Source organism: Schistocerca cancellata, chromosome 4 (assembly GCF_023864275.1).
Source record: "Schistocerca cancellata isolate TAMUIC-IGC-003103 chromosome 4, iqSchCanc2.1, whole genome shotgun sequence".
Classification (NCBI taxonomy): domain Eukaryota; kingdom Metazoa; phylum Arthropoda; class Insecta; order Orthoptera; family Acrididae; genus Schistocerca; species Schistocerca cancellata.
In genome coordinates this window covers 110,936,048-110,957,616 of record NC_064629.1, presented here as the reverse complement: position 1 = coordinate 110,957,616, position 21,569 = coordinate 110,936,048, and positions in this window count along the sequence as shown.

Sequence of the window (21,569 nt, the reverse complement as noted above, 5' to 3'; positions counted from 1 at the left end):
ATTATGCATTTGTATTCAATATCGATGCAATTTCTGTGTTTCATCGTTGATTTGAAGGTCCAAGGGATACAGTAAACCTGCAATGGTGCATCCGAATCTAATACTGCTGTTCCAGGAAAGGCTCAAATCACGAACTATTAGAAGAGTTACACCTCTTGTAAATAAGTCGACATTTTGCCTTTTGTGTTCAATATCGATGCAATTTCTGTGTTTCATCGTTGATTTGAAGGTCCAAGGGATACAGTAATCCTGCAATGGTGCATCGGAATCTAATATTGCTGTTGCAGGAAAGGCTCAAAGCACAAATTATTAGAAGAGTTACTCCTCTTATAAATAAGTCGACATTTTGCCTTTTGTATTCAATATCGATGCAATTTCTGTGTTTCATCGTTGATTTGAAGGTCCAAGGGATACAGTAAACCTGCAATCGTGCATCGGAATCTAATACTGCTGTCCCAGGAAAGGCTCAAAACACGAACTATTAGAAGAGTTACTCCTCTTAGATGTAAGTCGACGTTTTGCCTTTTGTATTCAATATCGATGCAATTTCTGTGTTTCATCGTTGATTTGAAGGTCCAAGGGATACAGTAAACCTGCAATGGTGCATCGGAATCTAATATTGCTGTCCCAGGAAAGGCTCAAAGCACGAATTATTAGAAGAGTTACTCCTCTTGTAAATAAGTCGACATTTTGCCTTTTGTATTCAATATTGATTCAATTTCCGTGTTTCATCGTTGATTTGAAGGTCCAAGGGATACAGTAAACCTGCAATGGTGCATCGGAATCTAATATTGCTGTCCCAGGAAAGGCTCAAAGCACGAACTATTAGAAGAGTTACTCCTCTTGTAAATAAGTCGACGTTTTGCCTTTTGTATTCAATATCGATTCAATTTCCGTGTTTAATCGTTGATTTGAAGGTCCAAGGGACACAGTAAACCTTCAATGGTGCATGGGAAACTAATATTGCTGTCCCAGGAAAGGCTCAAAGCACGAACTATTAGAAGAGTTACTCCTGTTGTAAATAAGTCGACATTTTGTCTTTTGTTTTCAATATCGATGCAATTTCCGTGTTTCATCGTTGATTTGAAGGTCCAAGGGATACAGTAAACCTGCAATGGTGCATCGGAATCTAATACTGCTGTCCCAGGAAAGGCTCAAAGCACGAACTATTAGAAGAGTTACTCCACTTATAAATAAGTCGACATTATGCATTTGTATTCAATATCGATGCAATTTCTGTGTTTCATCGTTGATTTGAAGGTCCAAGGGATACAGTAAACCTGCAATGGTGCATCCGAATCTAATACTGCTGTTCCAGGAAAGGCTCAAATCACGAACTATTAGAAGAGTTACACCTCTTGTAAATAAGTCGACATTTTGCCTTTTGTGTTCAATATCGATGCAATTTCTGTGTTTCATCGTTGATTTGAAGGTCCAAGGGATACAGTAATCGTGCAATGGTGCATCGGAATCTAATATTGCTGTCGCAGGAAAGGCTCAAAGCACAAATTATTAGAAGAGTTACTCCTCTTATAAATAAGTCGACATTTTGCATTTGTATTCAATATCGATGCAATTTCTGTGTTTCATCGTTGATTTGAAGGTCCAAGGGATACAGTAAACCTGCAATCGTGCATCGGAATCTAATACTGCTGTCCCAGGAAAGGCTCAAAACACGAACTATTAGAAGAGTTACTCCTCTTAGATGTAAGTCGACATTTTGCCTTTTGTATTCAATATCGATGCAATTTCTGTGTTTCATCGTTGATTTGAAGGTCCAAGGGATACAGTAAACCTGCAATGGTGCATCGGAATCTAATATTGCTGTCCCAGGAAAGGCTCAAAGCACGAATTATGAGAAGAGTTACTCCTCTTGTAAATAAGTCGACATTTTGCCTTTTGTATTCAATATTGATTCAATTTCCGTGTTTCATCGTTGATTTGAAGGTCCAAGGGATACAGTAAACCTGCAATGGTGCATCGGAATCTAATATTGCTGTCCCAGGAAAGGCTCAAAGCACGAACTATTAGAAGAGTTACTCCTCTTGTAAATAAGTCGACGTTTTGCCTTTTGTATTCAATATCGATTCAATTTCCGTGTTTAATCGTTGATTTGAAGGTCCAAGGGACACAGTAAACCTGCAATGGTGCATCGGAATCTAATATTGCTGTCCCAGGAAAGGCTCAAAGCACGAACTATTAGAAGAGTTACTCCTGTTGTAAATAAGTCGACATTTTGTCTTTTGTATTCTATATCGATGCAATTTCCGTGTTTCATCGTTGATTTGAAGGTCCAAGGGATACAGTAAACCTGCAATGGTGCGTCGGAATCTAATACTGCTGTCCCAGGAAAGGCTCAAAGCACGAACTATTAGAAGAGTTACACCTCTTGTAAATAAGTCGACATTTTGCCTTTTGTGTTCAATATCGATGCAATTACTGTGTTTCATCGTTGATTTGAAGGTCCAAGGGATACAGTAATCCTGCAATGGTGCATCGGAATCTAATACTGCTGTCCCAGGAAAGGATCAAAGCACGAACTATTAGAAGAGTTACTCCTCTTATAAATAAGTCGACATTTTGCCTTTTGTATTCAATATCGATGCAATTTCCGTGTTTCATCGTTGATTTGAAGGTCCAAGACATACAGTAAACCTGCAATGGTGCATCGGAATCTAATACTGCTGTCCCAGGAAAGGCTCAAAAAACGAACTATTAGAAGTGTTACTCCTGTTGTAAATAAGTCGACATTTGCCTTTTGTGTTCAGTATCGACGCAATTTCTGTGTTTCATCGTTGATTTGAAGGTCCAAGGGATACAGTAAACCTGCAATGGTGCGTCGGTATCTAATACTGCTGTCCCAGGAAAGGCTCAAAGCACGAACTATTAGAAGAGTTACTCCTCTTATAAATAAGTCGACATTATAAATTTGATTCAATATCGATGCAATTTCTGTGTTTCATCGTTGATTTGAAGGTCCAAGGGATACAGTAAACCTGCAATGGTGCATCGGAAACTAAACCGAGCGAGGTGGCGCAGTGGTTAGCACACTGGACTCGCATTCGGGAGGACGACGGTTCAATCCCGTCTCCGGCCATCCTGATTTAGGTTTTCCGTGATTTCCCTAAATCGCTTCAGGCAAATGCCGGGATGGTTCCTTTGAAAGGGCACGGCCGATTTCCTTCCCCATCCTTCCCTCACCCGAGCTTGCGCTCCGTCTCTAATGACCTCGTTGTCGACGGGACGTTAAACACTAATCTCCTCCTCCCCTCCATCGGAAACTAATACTGCTGTCCCAGGAAAGGCTCAAATCACGACTATTAGAAGAGTTACACCTCTTGTAAATAAGTCGACATTTTGCCTTTTGTGTTCAGTATCGACGCAATTTCTGTGTTTCATCGTTGATTTGAAGGTCCAAGGGATACAGTAAACCTGCAATGGTGCGTCGGTATCTAATACTGCTGTCCCAGGAAAGGCTCAAAGCACGAACTATTAGAAGAGTTACTCCTCTTATAAATAAGTCGACATTTTGCCTTTTGTATTCAATATCGATGCAATTTCCGTGTTTCATCGTTGATTTGAAGGTCCAAGACATACAGTAAACCTGCAATGGTGCATCGGAATCTAATACTGCTGTCCCAGGAAAGGCTCAAAAAACGAACTATTAGAAGTGTTACTCCTGTTGTAAATAAGTCGACATTTGCCTTTTGTGTTCAGTATCGACGCAATTTCTGTGTTTCATCGTTGATTTGAAGGTCCAAGGGATACAGTAAACCTGCAATGGTGCGTCGGTATCTAATACTGCTGTCCCAGGAAAGGCTCAAAGCACGAACTATTAGAAGAGTTACTCCTCTTATAAATAAGTCGACATTATAAATTTGATTCAATATCGATGCAATTTCTGTGTTTCATCGTTGATTTGAAGGTCCAAGGGATACAGTAAACCTGCAATCGTGCATCGGAATCTAATACTGCTGTCCCAGGAAAGGCTCAAAACACGAACTATTAGAAGAGTTACTCCTCTTAGATGTAAGTCGACATTTTGCCTTTTGTATTCAATATCGATGCAATTTCTGTGTTTCATCGTTGATTTGAAGGTCCAAGGGATACAGTAAACCTGCAATGGTGCATCGGAATCTAATATTGCTGTCCCAGGAAAGGCTCAAAGCACGAATTATGAGAAGAGTTACTCCTCTTGTAAATAAGTCGACATTTTGCCTTTTGTATTCAATATCGATGCAATTTCTGTGTTTCATCGTTGATTTGAAGGTCCAAGGGATAGAGTGATCCTGCAATGGTGCATCGGAATCTAATACTGCTGTCCCAGGAAAGGCTCAAAGCACGAAAAATTAGAAGATTTACTCCTCTTATAAATAAGTCGACATTTTGCCTTTTGTATTCAATATTGATGCAATTTCCATTTTTCATCGTTGATTTGAAGGTCCAAGAGATACAGTAAACCTGCAATGGTGCATCGGAATCTAATACTGCTGTCCCAGGAAAGGCTCAAAGCACGAACTATTAGAAGAGCTACTCCTCTTATAAGTAAGTCGACATTTTGCTTTTTGTATTCAATATCGATGCAATTTCTGTGTATCAACGTTGATTTGATGGTCCAAGGGATACAGTAATCCTGCAATGGTGCATCGGAATCTAATATTGCTGCAACAGGAAAGGCTCAAAGCACGAAATATTAGAAGAGTTACACTTCTTTTAATTAAGTCGACATTTTGCCTTTTGTATTCAATATCGATGCAATTTCCGTGTTTCATCGTTGATTTGAGGGTCCAAGGGATACAGTAAACCTGCAATGGTGCATCGGAATCTAATACTGCTGTCCCAGGAAAGGCTCATAGCACGAACTATTAGAGGAGTAACTCCTCTTATAAATAAGTCGACATTTTGCCTTTTGTATTCAATATCGATGCAATTTCTGTGTTTCATCGTTGATTTGAACGTCCAAGGGATATAGTAAACCTGCAAAGGTGCATCGGAATCTAATACTGCTGTCCCAGGAAAGGCTCAAAGCACGAACAATTAGAAGAGTTACTCCTCTTGTAAATAAGTCGACATTTTGCCTTTTGTATTCAATATCGATGTAATTTCTGTGTTTCATCGTTGATTTGAAGGTTCAAGAGATACAGTAAACCTGCAATGGTGCATCGGAATCTAATACTGCTGTCCCAGAAAGGCTAAAACACGACCTATTTGAAGAGTTACTCATCTTGTAAATAAGTCGACATTTTGCATTTTGTATTCAATAACGATGCAATTTCTGTAATTCATCGTTGATTTGAAGGTCCAAGAGATACAGTAAACCTGCAATGGTGCATCGGAATCTAATATTGCTGTCCCAGGAAAGGCTCAAAACACGAACTATTAGAAGAGTTACACTACTTGTAAATAAGTCGAAATTTTGCATTTTGTATTCAATATCGATGGATTTTCTGTGTTTCATCGTTGATTTGAAGGTCGAAGGGATACAGTAAACCTGCAATGGTGCATCGGAATCTAATACTGCTGTCCCAGGAGAGGCTCAAAGCACGAACTTTTAGAAGAGTTACACCTCTTGTAAATAAGTTGACATTTTGCCTTTTGTATTCAATATCCATGCAATTTCTGTGTTTCATCGTTGATTTGAAGGTCCAAGAGATACAGTGAACTTGCAATGGTGCATCGGAATCTATTACTGCTGTCCCAGGAAAGGCTCAAAGCACGAACTATTAGAAGAGTTACTACTCTTGTAAATAAGTCGACTTTTTGCTTTTGTATTCAGTATCGATGCAATTTCTGTGTTTCATCGTTGATTTGAAGGTCCAAGGGATACAGTAAACCTGCAATGGTGCATCGGTATCTAATAGTGCTTTCCCAGGAAAGGCTCAAAGCATGATTTATTAGAAGAGTTACTCCTCATATAAATAAGTCGACATTATGCATTTGTATTCAATATCGATGCAATTTCTGTGTTTCATCGTTGATTTGTAGGTCCAAGGGATACCGTAAACCTGCAATGGTGCATCGGTATCTAATACTGCTGTCCCAGGAAAGGCTCAAAGCACGATTTATTAGGAGAGTTACTCACATATAAATAAGTCGACATTATGCATTTTGTATTCAATATCGATGGAATTTCAGTGTTTCATCGTTGATTTGAATGTCGAAGGGATACAGTAAACGTGCAATGGTGCATCGGAATCTAATACTGCTGTCCCAGGAAAGGCTCAAAGCCCGAACTATTAGAAGAGTTACTCCTGTTGTAAATAAGTCGACATTTTGCCTTTTGTATTCAATATCGATGCAATTTCCGTGTTTCATCGTTGATTTGGAGGTCCAAGGGATACAGTAAACCTGCAATGGTGCATCGCAATCTAATACTGCTGTCCCAGGAAAGGCTCAAAGCACGAACTATTAGAAGAGTTACACCTCTTGTAAATAAGTCGACATTTTGCCTTTTGTATTCAATATCGATGCAATTTCTGTGTTTCATCGTTGATTTGAAGGTCCACGGGATGCAGTAAACCTGCAATGGTGCATCGGAATCTAATACTGCTGTCCCAGGAAAGGCTCAAAACACGAACCATTAGAAGAGTTACTCCTCTTATAAGTAAGTCGACATTTTGCCTTTTGTATTCAATATCGATGCAATTTCTGTGTTTCATTGTTGTTTTGAAGTTACAAGGGATACAGTAAACCTGCAATGGTGCATCGGATCTAATACTGCTTTCCCAGGAAAGGCTCAAAGCACGAAATATTAGAAGAGTTACTCCTGTTGTAAATAAGTCGACATTTTGCCTTTTGTATTCAGTATCGATGCAATTTCCGTGTTTCATCGTTGATTTGAAGGTCCAAGGGATACAGTAAACCTGCAATCGTGCATCGGAATCTAATACTGCTGTCCCAGGAAAGGCTCAAAACACGAACTATTAGAAGAGTTACTCCTCTTAGATGTAAGTCGACATTTTGCATTTTGTATTCAATATCGATGCAATTTCTGTGTTTCATCGTTGATTTGAAGGTCCAAGGGATACAGTAAACCTGCAATGGTGCATCGGAATCTAAGATTGCTGTCCCAGGAAAGGCTCAAAGCACGAATTATTAGAAGAGTTACTCCTCTTGTAAATTAGTCGACATTTTGCCTTTTGTATTCAATATCGGTTCAATTTCCGTGTTTCATCGTTGATTTGAAGGTCCAAGGGATACAGTAAACCTGCAATGGTGCATCGGAATCTAATACTGCTGTCCCTGGAAAGGCTCAAAGCACGAACTATTAGAGGAGTAACTCCTCTTATAAATAAGTCGACATTTTGACTTTTGTATTCAATATCGATGCAATTTCTGTGTTTCATCGTTGATTTGAAGGTCCAAGAGATACAGTAAACCTGCAAAGGTGCATCGGAATCTAATACTGCTATCCCAGGAAAGGCTCAAAGCACGAACCATTAGAAGAGTTACACCTCTTGAAAGTAAGCCGACATTTTGCCTCTTGTATTCAATATCGATGCAATTTCTGTGTTTCATCGTTGATTTGAAGGTCCAAGGGATACAGTAATCCTGCAATGGTGCATCGGAATCCAATATTGCTGTCGCAGGAAAGGCTCAAAGCACAAATTATTAGAAGAGTTACTCCTCTTATAAATATGTCGACATTTTGCCTTTTGTATTCAATATCGATGCAATTTCCGTGTTTCATCGTTGATTTGAAGGTCCAAGAGATACAGTAAACCTGCAATGGTGCATCGGAATCTAATACTGCTGTCCCAGGAAAGGCTCAAAAAACGAACTATTAGAAGTGTTACTCCTCTTGTAAATAAGTCGACATTTGCCTTTTGTGTTCAGTATCGACGCAATTTCTGTGTTTCATCGTTGATTTGAAGGTCCAAGGGATACAGTTATCCTGCAATGGTGCATCGGAATCTAATACTGCTGTCCCAGGAAAGGCTCAAAGCACGAACTATTAGAAGAGCTACTCTTCTTATAAGAAAGTCGACATTTTGCCTTTTGTATTCAATATCGATGCAATTTCTGTGTATCAACGTTGATTTGATGGTCCAAGGGATACAGTAATCCTGCAATGGTGCATCGGAATCTAATATTGCTGCCCCAGAAAAGGCTCAAAGCACGAAATATTAGAAGAGTTACTCCTCTTTTAAATAAGTCGACATTTGCCTTTTGTATTCAGTATCGACGCAATTTCTGTGTTTCATCGTTGATTTGAAGGTCCAAGGGATACAGTTATCCTGCAATGGTGCATCGGAATATAATACTGCTGTCCCAGGAAAGGCTCAAAGCACGAACAATTAGAAGATTTACTCCTCTTATAAATATGTCGACATTTTGCCTTTTGTATTCAATATCGATGCAATTTCCGTGTTTCATCGTTGATTTGAAGGTCCAAGAGATACAGTAAACCTGCAATGGTGCATCGGAATCTAATATTGCTGTCGCAGGAAAGGCTCAAAGCACAAATTATTAGAAGAGTTACTCCTCTTATAAATAAGTCGACATTTTGCCTTTTGTATTCAATATCGATGCAATTTCTGTGTTTCATCGCTGATTTGAAGGTCCAAGGGATACAGTAAACCTGCAATCGTGCATCGGAATCTAATACTGCTGTCCCAGGAAAGCCTCAAAACACGAACTATTATAAGAGTTACTCCTCTTAGATGTAAGTCGACATTTTGCTTTTGTATTCAATATCGATGCAATTTCTGTGTTTCATCGTTGATTTGAAGGTCCAAGGGAAACAGTAAACCTGCAATGGTGGATCGGAATCTAATATTGCTGTCCCAGGAAAGGCTCAAAGCACGAACAATTAGAAGAGTTACTCCTCTGGTAAATAAGTCGACATTTTGCCTTTTGTATTCAATATCGATTCAATTTCCGTGTTTCATCGTTGATTTGAATGTCCAAGGGATACAGTAAACCTACAATGGTGCATCGGAATCTAATATTGCTGTCCCAGGAAAGGCTCAAAACACGAACTATTAGAAGAGTTACTCCTCTTGTAAATAAGTCGACGTTTTGCCTTTTGTATTCAATATCGATTCAATTTCCGTGTTTAATCGTTGATTTGAAGGTCCAAGGGACACAGTAAACCTGCAATGGTGCATCGGAATCTAATATTGCTGTCCCAGGAAAGGCTCAAAGCACGAACTATTAGAAGAGTTACTCCTCTTGTAAATAAGTCGACATTTTGTCTTTTGTATTCAATATCAATGCAATTTCCGTGTTTCATCGTTGATTTGAAGGTCCAAGGGATACAGTAAACTTGCAATGGTGCATCGGAATCTAATACTGCTGTCCCAGGAAAGGCTTAAAGCGCGAACTATTAGAAGTGTTACACCTCTTGTAAATAAGTCAACATTTTGCCTTTTGTGTTCAATATCGATGCAATTTCTGTGTTTCATCGTTGATTTGAAGGTCCAAGGGATACAGTAATCATGCAATGGTGCATCGGTATATAATACTGCTGTCCCAGGAAAGGATCAAAGCACGAACTATTAGAAGAGTTACTCCTCTTATAAATAAGTCGACATTTTGCCTTTTGTATTCAATATCGATGCAATTTCCGTGTTTCATCGTTGATTTGAAGGTCCAAGAGATACAGTAAACCTGCAATGGTGCATCGGAATCTAATACTGGTGTCCCAGGAAAGGCTCAAAGAACGAACTATTAGAAGTGTTACTCCTCATGTAAATAAGTCGACATTTGCCCTTTGTATTCAGTATCGACGCAATTTCTGTGTTTCATCGTTGATTTGAAGGTCCAAGGGATACAGTAATCCTGCAATGGTGCATCGGAATCTAATACTGCTGTCCCAGGAAAGGCTCAAAGCACGAACAATTGAAGATTTACTCCTCTTAAAAATAGTTCGACATTTTGCCTTTTGTATTAAATATCGATGCAATTTCCATGTTTCATCGTTGATTTGAAGGTCCAAGAGATACAGTAAACCTGCAATGGTGCATCAGAATCTAATACTGCTGTCCCAGGAAAGGCTCAAAACACGAACTATTAGAAGAGCTACTCCTCTTATAAGTAAGTCGACATTTTGCCTTTTGTATTCAATATCGATGCAATTTCTTTGCATCAACGTTGATTTGATGGTCCAAGGGATACAGTAATCCTGCAATGGTGCATCGGAATCTAATATTGCTGCCCCAGGAAAGGCTCAAAGCACGAAATATTAGAAGAGTTACCCCTCTTTTAAATAAGTCGACATTTGCCTTTTGTATTCAGTATCGACGCAATTTCTGTGTTTCATCGTTGATTTGAAGGTCCAAGGGATACAGTTATCCTGCAATGGTGCATCGGAATCTAATACTGCTGTCCCAGGAAAGGCTCAAAGCACGAACTATTAGAGGAGCTACTCCTCTTATAAGAAAGTCGACATGTTGCCTTTTGTATTCAATATCGATGCAATTTCTGTGTATCAACGTTGATTTGATGGTCCAAGGGATACAGTAAACCTGCAATGGTGCATCGGAATCTAATACTGCTGTCCCTGGAAATTCTCAAAGCACGAACTATTAGAGGAGTAACTCCTCTTATAAATAAGTCGACATTTTGCCTTTTGTATTCAATATCGATGCAATTTCTGTGTTTCATCGTTGATTTGAACGTCCAAGGGATACAGTAAACCTGCAAAGGTGCATCGGAATCTAATACTGCTATCCCAGGAAAGGCTCAAAGCACGAACTATTAGAAGAGTTACACCTCTTGAAAGTAAGTCGACATTTTGCCTCTTGTATTCAATATCGATGCAATTTCTGTGTTTCATCGTTGATTTGAAGGTCCAAGGGATACAGTAATCCTGCAATGGTGCATCGGAATCCAATATTGCTGTCGCAGGAAAGGCTCAAAGCACAAATTATTAGAAGAGTTACTCCTCTCATAAATAAGTCGACATTTTGCCTTTTGTATTCAATATCGATGCAATTTCCGTGTTTCATCGTTGATTTGAAGGTCCAAGAGATACAGTAAACCTGCAATGGTGCATCGGAATCTAATACTGCTGTCCCAGGAAAGGCTCAAAGAACGAACTATTAGAAGTGTTACTCCTCTTGTAAATAAGTCGACATTTGCCTTTTGTATTCAGTATCGACGCAATTTCTGTGTTTCATCGTTGATTTGAAGGTCCAAGGGATACAGTTATCCTGCAATGGTGCATCGGAATATAATACTGCTGTCCCAGGAAAGGCTCAAAGCACGAACAATTAGAAGATTTACTCCTCTTATAAATATGTCGACATTTTGCCTTTTGTATTCAATATCGATGCAATTTCCATGTTTCATCGTTGATTTGAAGGTCCAAGAGATACAGTAAACCTGCAATGGTGCATCAGAATCTAATACTGCTGTCCCAGGAAAGGCTCAAAGCACGAACTATTAGAAGAGCTACTCCTCTTATAAGAAAGTCGACATTTTGCCTTTTGTATTCAATATCGATGCAATTTCTGTGTATCAACGTTGATTTGATGGTCCAAGGGATACAGTAATCCTGCAATGGTGCATCGGAATCTAATATTGCTGCCCCAGGAAAGGCTCAAAGCACGAACTATTAGAAGTGTTACTCCTCTTGCAAATAAGTCGTCATTTTGCCTTTTGTATTCAGTATCGACGCAATTTCTGTGTTTCATCGTTGATTTGAAGGTCCAAAGGATACAGTAAACCTGCAATGGTGCATCGGTATCTAATACTGCTGTCCCAGGAAAGGCTCAAAGCACGAACTATTAGAAGAGTTACTCCTCTTATAAATAAGTCGACATTATGCATTTGGATTCAATATCGATGCAATTTCTGTGTTTCATCGTTGATTTGAAGGTCCAAGGGATACAGTAAACCTGCAATGGTGCATCGGAATCTAATATTGCTGTCCCAGGAAAGAATCAAACACGAACTATTAGAAGAGATACTTCTGTTGTAAATAAGTCGACATTTTGTCTTTTGTATTCAATATCGATGCAATTTCCGTGTTTCATCGTTGATTTGAAGGTCCAAGGGATACAGTAAACCTGCAATGGTGCATCGGAATCTAATACTGCTGTCCCTGGAAAGGCTCAAAGCACGAACTATTAGAGGAGTAACTCCTCTTATAAATAAGTCGACATTTTGCCTTTTGTATTCAATATCGATGCAATTTCCGTGTTTCATCGTTGATTTGAAGGTCCAAGAGATACAGTAAACCTGCAATGGCGCATCGGAATCTAATACTGCTGTCCCAGGAAAGGCTCAAAGCACGAACAATTAGAAGATTTACTCCTCTTATAAATAAGTCGACATTTTGCCTTTTGTATTCAATATCGATGCAATTTCCATGTTTCATCGTTGATTTGAATGTCCAAGAGATACAGTAAACCTGCAATGGTGCATCGGAATCTAATACTGCTGTCCCTGGAAAGGCTCAAATCACGAACTATTAGAGGAGTAACTCCTCTTATAAATAAGTCGACATTTTGCCTTTTGTATTCAATATCGATGCAATTTCTGTGTTTCATCGTTGATTTGAACGTCCAAGGGATACAGTAAACCTGCAAAGGTGCATCGGAATCTAATACTGCTATCCCAGGAAAGGCTCAAAGCACGAACTATTAGAAGAGTTACACCTCTTGAAAGTAAGCCGACATTTTGCCTCTTGTATTCAATATCGATGCAATTTCTGTGTTTCATCGTTGATTTGAAGGTCCAAGGGATACAGTAATCCTGCAATGGTGCATCGGAATCCAATATTGCTGTCGCAGGAAAGGCTCAAAGCACAAATTATTAGAAGAGTTACTCCTCTTATAAATAAGTCGACATTTTGCCTTTTGTATTCAATATCGATGCAATTTCCGTGCTTCATCGTTGATTTGAAGGTCCAAGAGATACAGTAAACCTGCAATGGTGCATCGGAATCTAATACTGCTGTCCCAGGAAAGTCTCAAAGAGCGAACTATTAGAAGTGTTACTCCTCTTGTAAATAAGTCGACATTGGCCTTTTGTATTCACTATCGACGCAATTTCTGTGTTTCATCGTTGATTTGATGGTCCAAGGGATACAGTAATTCTGCAGTGGTGCATCGGAATCTAATACTGCTGTCCCAGGAAAGGCCCAAAGCACGAACAATTAGAAGATTTACTCCTTTTATAAATAAGTCGACATTTTGCCTTTTGTATTCAATATCGATGCAATTTCCATGTTTCATCGTTGATTTGAAGGTCCAAGAGATACAGTAAACCTGCAATGGTGCATCAGAATCTAATACTGCTGTCCCAGGAAACTCTCAAAGCACGAACTATTAGAAGAGCTACTCCTCTTATAAGAAAGTCGACATTTTGCCTTTTGTATTCAATATCGATGCAATTTCTGTGTATCAACGTTGATTTGATGGTCCAAGGGATACAGTAATCCTGCAATGGTACATCGGAATCTAATATTGCTGCCCCAGGAAAGGCTCAAAGCACGAAATATTAGAAGAGTTACTCCTCTTTTAAATAAGTCGACATTTTGCCTTTTGTATTCAATATCGATACAATTTCCGTGTTTCATCGTTGATTTGAAGGTCCAAGGGATACAGTAAACCTGCAATGGTGCATCGGAATCTAATACTGCTGTCCCTGGAAAGGCTCAAAGCACGAACTATTAGAGGAGTAACTCCTCTTATAAATAAGTCGACATTTTGCCTTTTGTATTCAATATCGATGCAATTTCTGTGTTTCATCGTTGATTTGAACGTCCAAGGGATACAGTAAACCTGCAAAGGTGCATCGTAATCTAATACTGCTATCCCAGGAAAGGCTCAAAGCACGAACTATTAGAAGAGTTAGACCTCTTGAAAGTAAGTCGACATTTTGCCTCTTGTATTCAATATCGATGCAATTTCTGTGTTTCATCGTTGATTTGAAGGTCCAAGGGATACAGTAATCCTGCAATGGTGCATCGGAATCTAATATTGCTTACGCACGAAAGGCTCAAAGCACAAATTATTAGAAGATTTACTCCTCTTATAAATAAGTCGACATTTTGCGATTTGTATTCAATATCGATGCAATTTCTGTGTTTCATCGTTGATTTGAAGGTCCAAGGGATACAGTAAACCTGCAATGGTGCATCGGAATCTAATACTGCTGTCCCAGGAAAGGCTCAAAGCACGAACTATTAGAGGAGTAACTACTCTTATAAATAAGTCGACATTTTGCCTTTTGTATTCAATATCGATGCAATTTCTGTGTTTCATCCTTGATGTGAATGTCCAAGGGATACAGTAAACCTGCAAAGGTGCATCGGAATCTAATACTGCTATCCCAGGAAAGGCTCAAAGCACGAACTATTAGAAGAGTTACACCTCTTGAAAGTAAGTCGACATTTTGCCTCTTGTATTCAATATCGATGCAATTTCTGTGTTTCATCGTTGATTTGAAGGTCCAAGGGATACAGTAATCCTTCAATGGTGCATCGGAATCTAATATTGCTGTCGCAGGAAAGGCTCAAAGCACAAATTATTAGAAGAGTTACTCCTCTTATAAATAAGTCGACATTTTGCTTTTTGTATTCAATATCGATGCAATTTCCGTGTTTCATCGTTGATTTGAAGGTCCAAGAGATACAGTAAACCTGCAATGGTGCATCGGAATCTAATACTGCTGTCCCAGGAAAGGCTCAAAGCACGAACAATTAGAAGATTTACTCCTCTCATAAATAAGTCGACATTTTGCCTTTTGTATTCAATATCGATGCAATTTCCATGTTTCATCGTTGATTTGAATGTCCAAGAGATACAGTAAACCTGCAATGGTGCATCGGAATCTAATACTGCTGTCCCTGGAAAGGCTCAAATCACGAACTATTAGAGGAGTAACTCCTCTTATAAATAAGTCGACATTTTGCCTTTTGTATTCAATATCGATGCAATTTCTGTGTTTCATCGTTGATTTGAACGTCCAAGGGATACAGTCAACCTGCAAAGGTGCATCGGAATCTAATACTGCTATCCCAGGAAAGGCTCACAGCACGAACTATTAGAAGAGTTACACCTCTTGAAAGTAAGCCGACATTTTGCCTCTTGTATTCAATATCGATGCAATTTCCATGTTTCATCGTTGATTTGAAGGTCCAAGAGATACAGTAAACCTGCAATGGTGCATCAGAATCTAATACTGCTGTCCCAGGAAACTCTCAAAGCACGAACTATTAGAAGAGCTACTCCTCTTATAAGAAAGTCGACATTTTGCCTTTTGTATTCAATATCGATGCAATTTCTGTGTATCAACGTTGATTTGATGGTCCAAGGGATACAGTAATCCTGCAATGGTACATCGGAATCTAATATTGCTGCCCCAGGAAAGGCTCAAAGCACGAAATATTAGAAGAGTTACTCCTCTTTTAAATAAGTCGACATTTTGCCTTTTGTATTCAATATCGATACAATTTCCGTGTTTCATCGTTGATTTGAAGGTCCAAGGGATACAGTAAACCTGCAATGGTGCATCGGAATCTAATACTGCTGTCCCTGGAAAGGCTCAAAGCACGAACTATTAGAGGAGTAACTCCTCTTATAAATAAGTCGACATTTTGCCTTTTGTATTCAATATCGATGCAATTTCTGTGTTTCATCGTTGATTTGAACGTCCAAGGGATACAGTAAACCTGCAAAGGTGCATCGTAATCTAATACTGCTATCCCAGGAAAGGCTCAAAGCACGAACTATTAGAAGAGTTAGACCTCTTGAAAGTAAGTCGACATTTTGCCTCTTGTATTCAATATCGATGCAATTTCTGTGTTTCATCGTTGATTTGAAGGTCCAAGGGATACAGTAATCCTGCAATGGTGCATCGGAATCTAATATTGCTTACGCACGAAAGGCTCAAAGCACAAATTATTAGAAGATTTACTCCTCTTATAAATAAGTCGACATTTTGCGATTTGTATTCAATATCGATGCAATTTCTGTGTTTCATCGTTGATTTGAAGGTCCAAGGGATACAGTAAACCTGCAATGGTGCATCGGAATCTAATACTGCTGTCCCAGGAAAGGCTCAAAGCACGAACTATTAGAGGAGTAACTACTCTTATAAATAAGTCGACATTTTGCCTTTTGTATTCAATATCGATGCAATTTCTGTGTTTCATCCTTGATGTGAATGTCCAAGGGATACAGTAAACCTGCAAAGGTGCATCGGAATCTAATACTGCTATCCCAGGAAAGGCTCAAAGCACGAACTATTAGAAGAGTTACACCTCTTGAAAGTAAGTCGACATTTTGCCTCTTGTATTCAATATCGATGCAATTTCTGTGTTTCATCGTTGATTTGAAGGTCCAAGGGATACAGTAATCCTTCAATGGTGCATCGGAATCTAATATTGCTGTCGCAGGAAAGGCTCAAAGCACAAATTATTAGAAGAGTTACTCCTCTTATAAATAAGTCGACATTTTGCTTTTTGTATTCAATATCGATGCAATTTCCGTGTTTCATCGTTGATTTGAAGGTCCAAGAGATACAGTAAACCTGCAATGGTGCATCGGAATCTAATACTGCTGTCCCAGGAAAGGCTCAAAGCACGAACAATTAGAAGATTTACTCCTCTCATAAATAAGTCGACATTTTGCCTTTTGTATTCAATATCGATGCAATTTCCATGTTTCATCGTTGATTTGAATGTCCAAGAGATACAGTAAACCTGCAATGGTGCATCGGAATCTAATACTGCTGTCCCTGGAAAGGCTCAAATCACGAACTATTAGAGGAGTAACTCCTCTTATAAATAAGTCGACATTTTGCCTTTTGTATTCAATATCGATGCAATTTCTGTGTTTCATCGTTGATTTGAACGTCCAAGGGATACAGTCAACCTGCAAAGGTGCATCGGAATCTAATACTGCTATCCCAGGAAAGGCTCACAGCACGAACTATTAGAAGAGTTACACCTCTTGAAAGTAAGCCGACATTTTGCCTCTTGTATTCAATATCGATGCAATTTCCATGTTTCATCGTTGATTTGAAGGTCCAAGAGATACAGTAAACCTGCAATGGTGCATCAGAATCTAATACTGCTGTCCCAGGAAACTCTCAAAGCACGAACTATTAGAAGAGCTACTCCTCTTATAAGAAAGTCGACATTTTGCCTTTTGTATTCAATATCGATGCAATTTCTGTGTATCAACGTTGATTTGATGGTCCAAGGGATACAGTAATCCTGCAATGGTACATCGGAATCTAATATTGCTGCCCCAGGAAAGGCTCAAAGCACGAAATATTAGAAGAGTTACTCCTCTTTTAAATAAGTCGACATTTTGCCTTTTGTATTCAATATCGATACAATTTCCGTGTTTCATCGTTGATTTGAAGGTCCAAGGGATACAGTAAACCTGCAATGGTGCATCGGAATCTAATACTGCTGTCCCTGGAAAGGCTCAAAGCACGAACTATTAGAGGAGTAACTCCTCTTATAAATAAGTCGACATTTTGCCTTTTGTATTCAATATCGATGCAATTTCTGTGTTTCATCATTGATTTGAACGTCCAAGGGATACAGTAAACCTGCAAAGGTGCATCGGAATCTAATACTGCTATCCCAGGAAAGGCTCAAAGCACGAACTATTAGAAGAGTTACACCTCTTGAAAGTAAGTCGACATTTTGCCTCTTGTATTCAATATCGATGCAATTTCTGTGTTTCATCGTTGATTTGAAGGTCCAAGGGATACAGTAATCCTGCAATGGTGCATCGGAATCTAATATTGCTTACGCACGAAAGGCTCAAAGCACAAATTATTAGAAGATTTACTCCTCTTATAAATAAGTCGACATTTTGCGTTTTGTATTCAATATCGATGCAATTTCTGTGTTTCATCGTTGATTTGAAGGTCCAAGGGATACAGTAAACCTGCTATGGTGCATCGGAATCTAATACTGCTGTCCCAGGAAAGGCTCAAAGCACGAACTATTAGAGGAGTAACTACTCTTATAAATAAGTCGACATTTTGCCTTTTGTATTCAATATCGATGCAATTTCTGTGTTTCATCCTTGATGTGAATGTCCAAGGGATACAGTAAACCTGCAAAGGTGCATCGGAATCTAATACTGCTATCCCAGGAAAGGCTCAAAGCACGAACTATTAGAAGAGTTACACCTCTTGAAAGTAAGTCGACATTTTGCCTCTTGTATTCAATATCGATGCAATTTCTGTGTTTCATCGTTGATTTGAAGGTCCAAGGGATACAGTAATCCTACAATGGTGCATCGGAATCTAATATTGCTGTCGCAGGAAAGGCTCAAAGCACAAATTATTAGAAGAGTTACTCCTCTTATAAATAAGTCGACATTTTGCTTTTTGTATTCAATATCGATGCAATTTCCGTGTTTCATCGTTGATTTGAAGGTCCAAGAGATACAGTAAACCTGCAATGGTGCATCGGAATCTAATACTGCTGTCCCAGGAAAGGCTCAAAGCACGAACAATTAGAAGATTTACTCCTCTTATAAATAAGTCGACATTTTGCCTTTTGTATTCAATATCGATGCAATTTCCATGTTTCATCGTTGATTTGAATGTCCAAGAGATACAGTAAACCTGCAATGGTGCATCGGAATCTAATACTGCTGTCCCTGGAAAGGCTCAAATCACGAACTATTAGAGGAGTAACTCCTCTTATAAATAAGTCGACATTTTGCCTTTTGTATTCAATATCGATGCAATTTCTGTGTTTCATCGTTGATTTGAACGTCCAAGGGATACAGTAAACCTGCAAAGGTGCATCGGAATCTAATACTGCTATCCCAGGAAAGGCTCAAAGCACGAACTATTAGAAGAGTTACACCTCTTGAAAGTAAGCCGACATTTTGCCTCTTGTATTCAATATCGATGCAATTTCTGTGTTTCATCGTTGATTTGAAGGTCCAAGGGATACAGTAATCCTGCAATGGTGCATCGGAATCCAATATTGCTGTCGCAGGAAAGGCTCAAAGCACAAATTATTAGAAGAGTTACTCCTCTTATAAATAAGTCGACATTTTGCCTTTTGTATTCAATATCGATGCAATTTCCGTGTTTCATCGTTGATTTGAAGGTCCAAGAGATACAGTAAACCTGCAATGGTGCATCGGAATCTAATACTGCTGTCCCAGGAAAGTCTCAAAGAACGAACTATTAGAAGTGTTACTCCTCTTGTAAATAAGTCGACATTTGCCTTTTGTATTCACTATCGACGCAATTTCTGTGTTTCATCGTTGATTTGAAGGTCCAAGGGATACAGTAATTCTGCAATGGTGCATCGGAATCTAATACTGCTGTCCCAGGAAAGGCTCAAAGCACGAACAATTAGAAGATTTACTCCTGTTATAAATAAGTCGACATTTTGCCTTTTGTATTCAATATCGATGCAATTTCCATGTTTCATCGTTGATTTGAAGGTCCAAGAGATACAGTAAACCTGCAATGGTGCATCAGAATATAATACTGCTGTCCCAGGAAAGGCTCAAAGCACGAACTATTAGAAGAGCTACTCCTCTTATAAGAAAGTCGACATTTTGCCTTTTGTATTCAATATCGATGCAATTTCTGTGTATCAACGTTGATTTGATGGTCCAAGGGATATAGTAATCCTGCAATGGTGCATCGGAATCTAATATTGCTGCCCCAGGAAAGGCTCAAAGCACGAAATATTAGAAGAGTTACTCCTCTTTTAAATAAGTCGACATTTTGCCTTTTGTATTCAATATCAATGCAATTTCCGTGTTTCATCGTTGATTTGAAGGTCCAAGGGATACAGTAAACCTGCAATGGTGCATCGGAATCTAATACTGCTGTCCCTAGAAAGGCTCAAAGCACGAACTATTAGAGGAGTAACTCCTCTTATAAATAAGTCGACATTTTGCCTTTTGTATTCAATATCGATGCAATTTCTGTGTTTCATCGTTGATTTGAACGTCCAAGGGATACAGTAAACCTGCAAAGGTGCATCGGAATCTAATACTGCTATCCCAGGAAAGGCTCAAAGCACGAACTATTAGTAGAGTTACACCTCTTGAAAGTAAGTCGACATTTTGCCTCTTGTATTCAATATCGATGCAATTTCTGTGTTTCATCGTTGATTTGAAGGTCCAAGGGATACAGTAATCCTGCATGGGTGCATCGGAATCTAATATTGCTGTCGCAGGAAAGGCTCAAATCACAAATTATTAGAAGAGTTACTCCTCTTATAAATAAGTCGACATTTTGCCTTTTGTATTCAGTATCGACGCAATTTCTGTGTTTCATCGTTGATTTGAAGGTCCAAGGGATACAGTAATCCTGCATGGGTGCATCGGAATCTAATATTGCTGTCGCAGGAAAGGCTCAAACACAAATTATTAGAAGAGTTACTCCTCTTATAAATAAGTCGACATTTTGCCTTTTGTATTCAATACCGATGCAATTTCTGTGTTTCATCGTTGATTTGAAGGTCCAAGGGATACAGTAAACCTGCAATGGTGCATCGGAATCTAATACTGCTGTCCCTGGAAAGGCTCAAAGCACGAACTATTAGAGGAGTAACTCCTCTTATAAATAAGTCGACATTTTGCCTTTTGTATTCAATATCGATGCAATTTCCGTGTTTCATCGTTGATTTGAAGGTCCAAGAAATACAGTAAACCTGCAATGGTGCATCGGAATCTAATACTGCTGTCCCAGGAAAGGCTCAAAGAACGAACTATTAGAAGTGTTACTCCTCTTGTAAATAAGTCGACATTTGCCTTTTGTAATCAGTATCGACGCAATTTCTGTGTTTCATCGTTGATTTGAAGGTCCAAGGGATACAGTAATCCTGCAATGGTGCATCGGAATCTGATACTGCTGTCCCAGGAAAGGCTCAAAGCACGAACAATTAGAAGATTTACTCCTCTTATAAATAAGTCGACATTTTGCCTTTTGTATTCAATATCGATGCAATTTCCATGTTTCATCGTTGATTTGAATGTCCAAGAGATACAGTAAACCTGCAATGGTGCATCAGAATCTAATACTGCTGTCCCAGGAAAGGCTCAAAGCACGAACTATTAGAAGAGTTACTCCTCTTATAAATAAGTCCACATTTTGCCTTTTGTATTCAATATCGATCCAATTTCTGTGTTTCATCGTTGATTTGAAAGTCCAAGGGATACAGTAAACCTGCAATGGTGCATCGGAATGTAATACTGCTGTCCCAGGAAAGGCTCAAAGCACGAATTAATAGAAGAGTTACGCCTCTTGTAGATAAGCCGACATTTTGCCTTTTGTATTCAATATCGATCCAATTTCTATGTTTCATCGTTGACTTGAAGGTCCAAGGGATACAGTAAACCTGCAATGGTGCATCGGAATCTAATACTGCTGTCCCAGGAAAGGCTCAAAGAACGAACTATTAGAAGTGTTACTCCTCTTGTAAATAAGTCGACATTTGCCTTTTGTAATCAGTATCGACGCAATTTCTGTGTTTCATCGTTGATTTGAAGGTCCAAGGGATACAGTAATCCTGCAATGGTGCATCGGAATCTGATACTGCTGTCCCAGGAAAGGCTCAAAGCACGAACAATTAGAAGATTTACTCCTCTTATAAATAAGTCGACATTTTG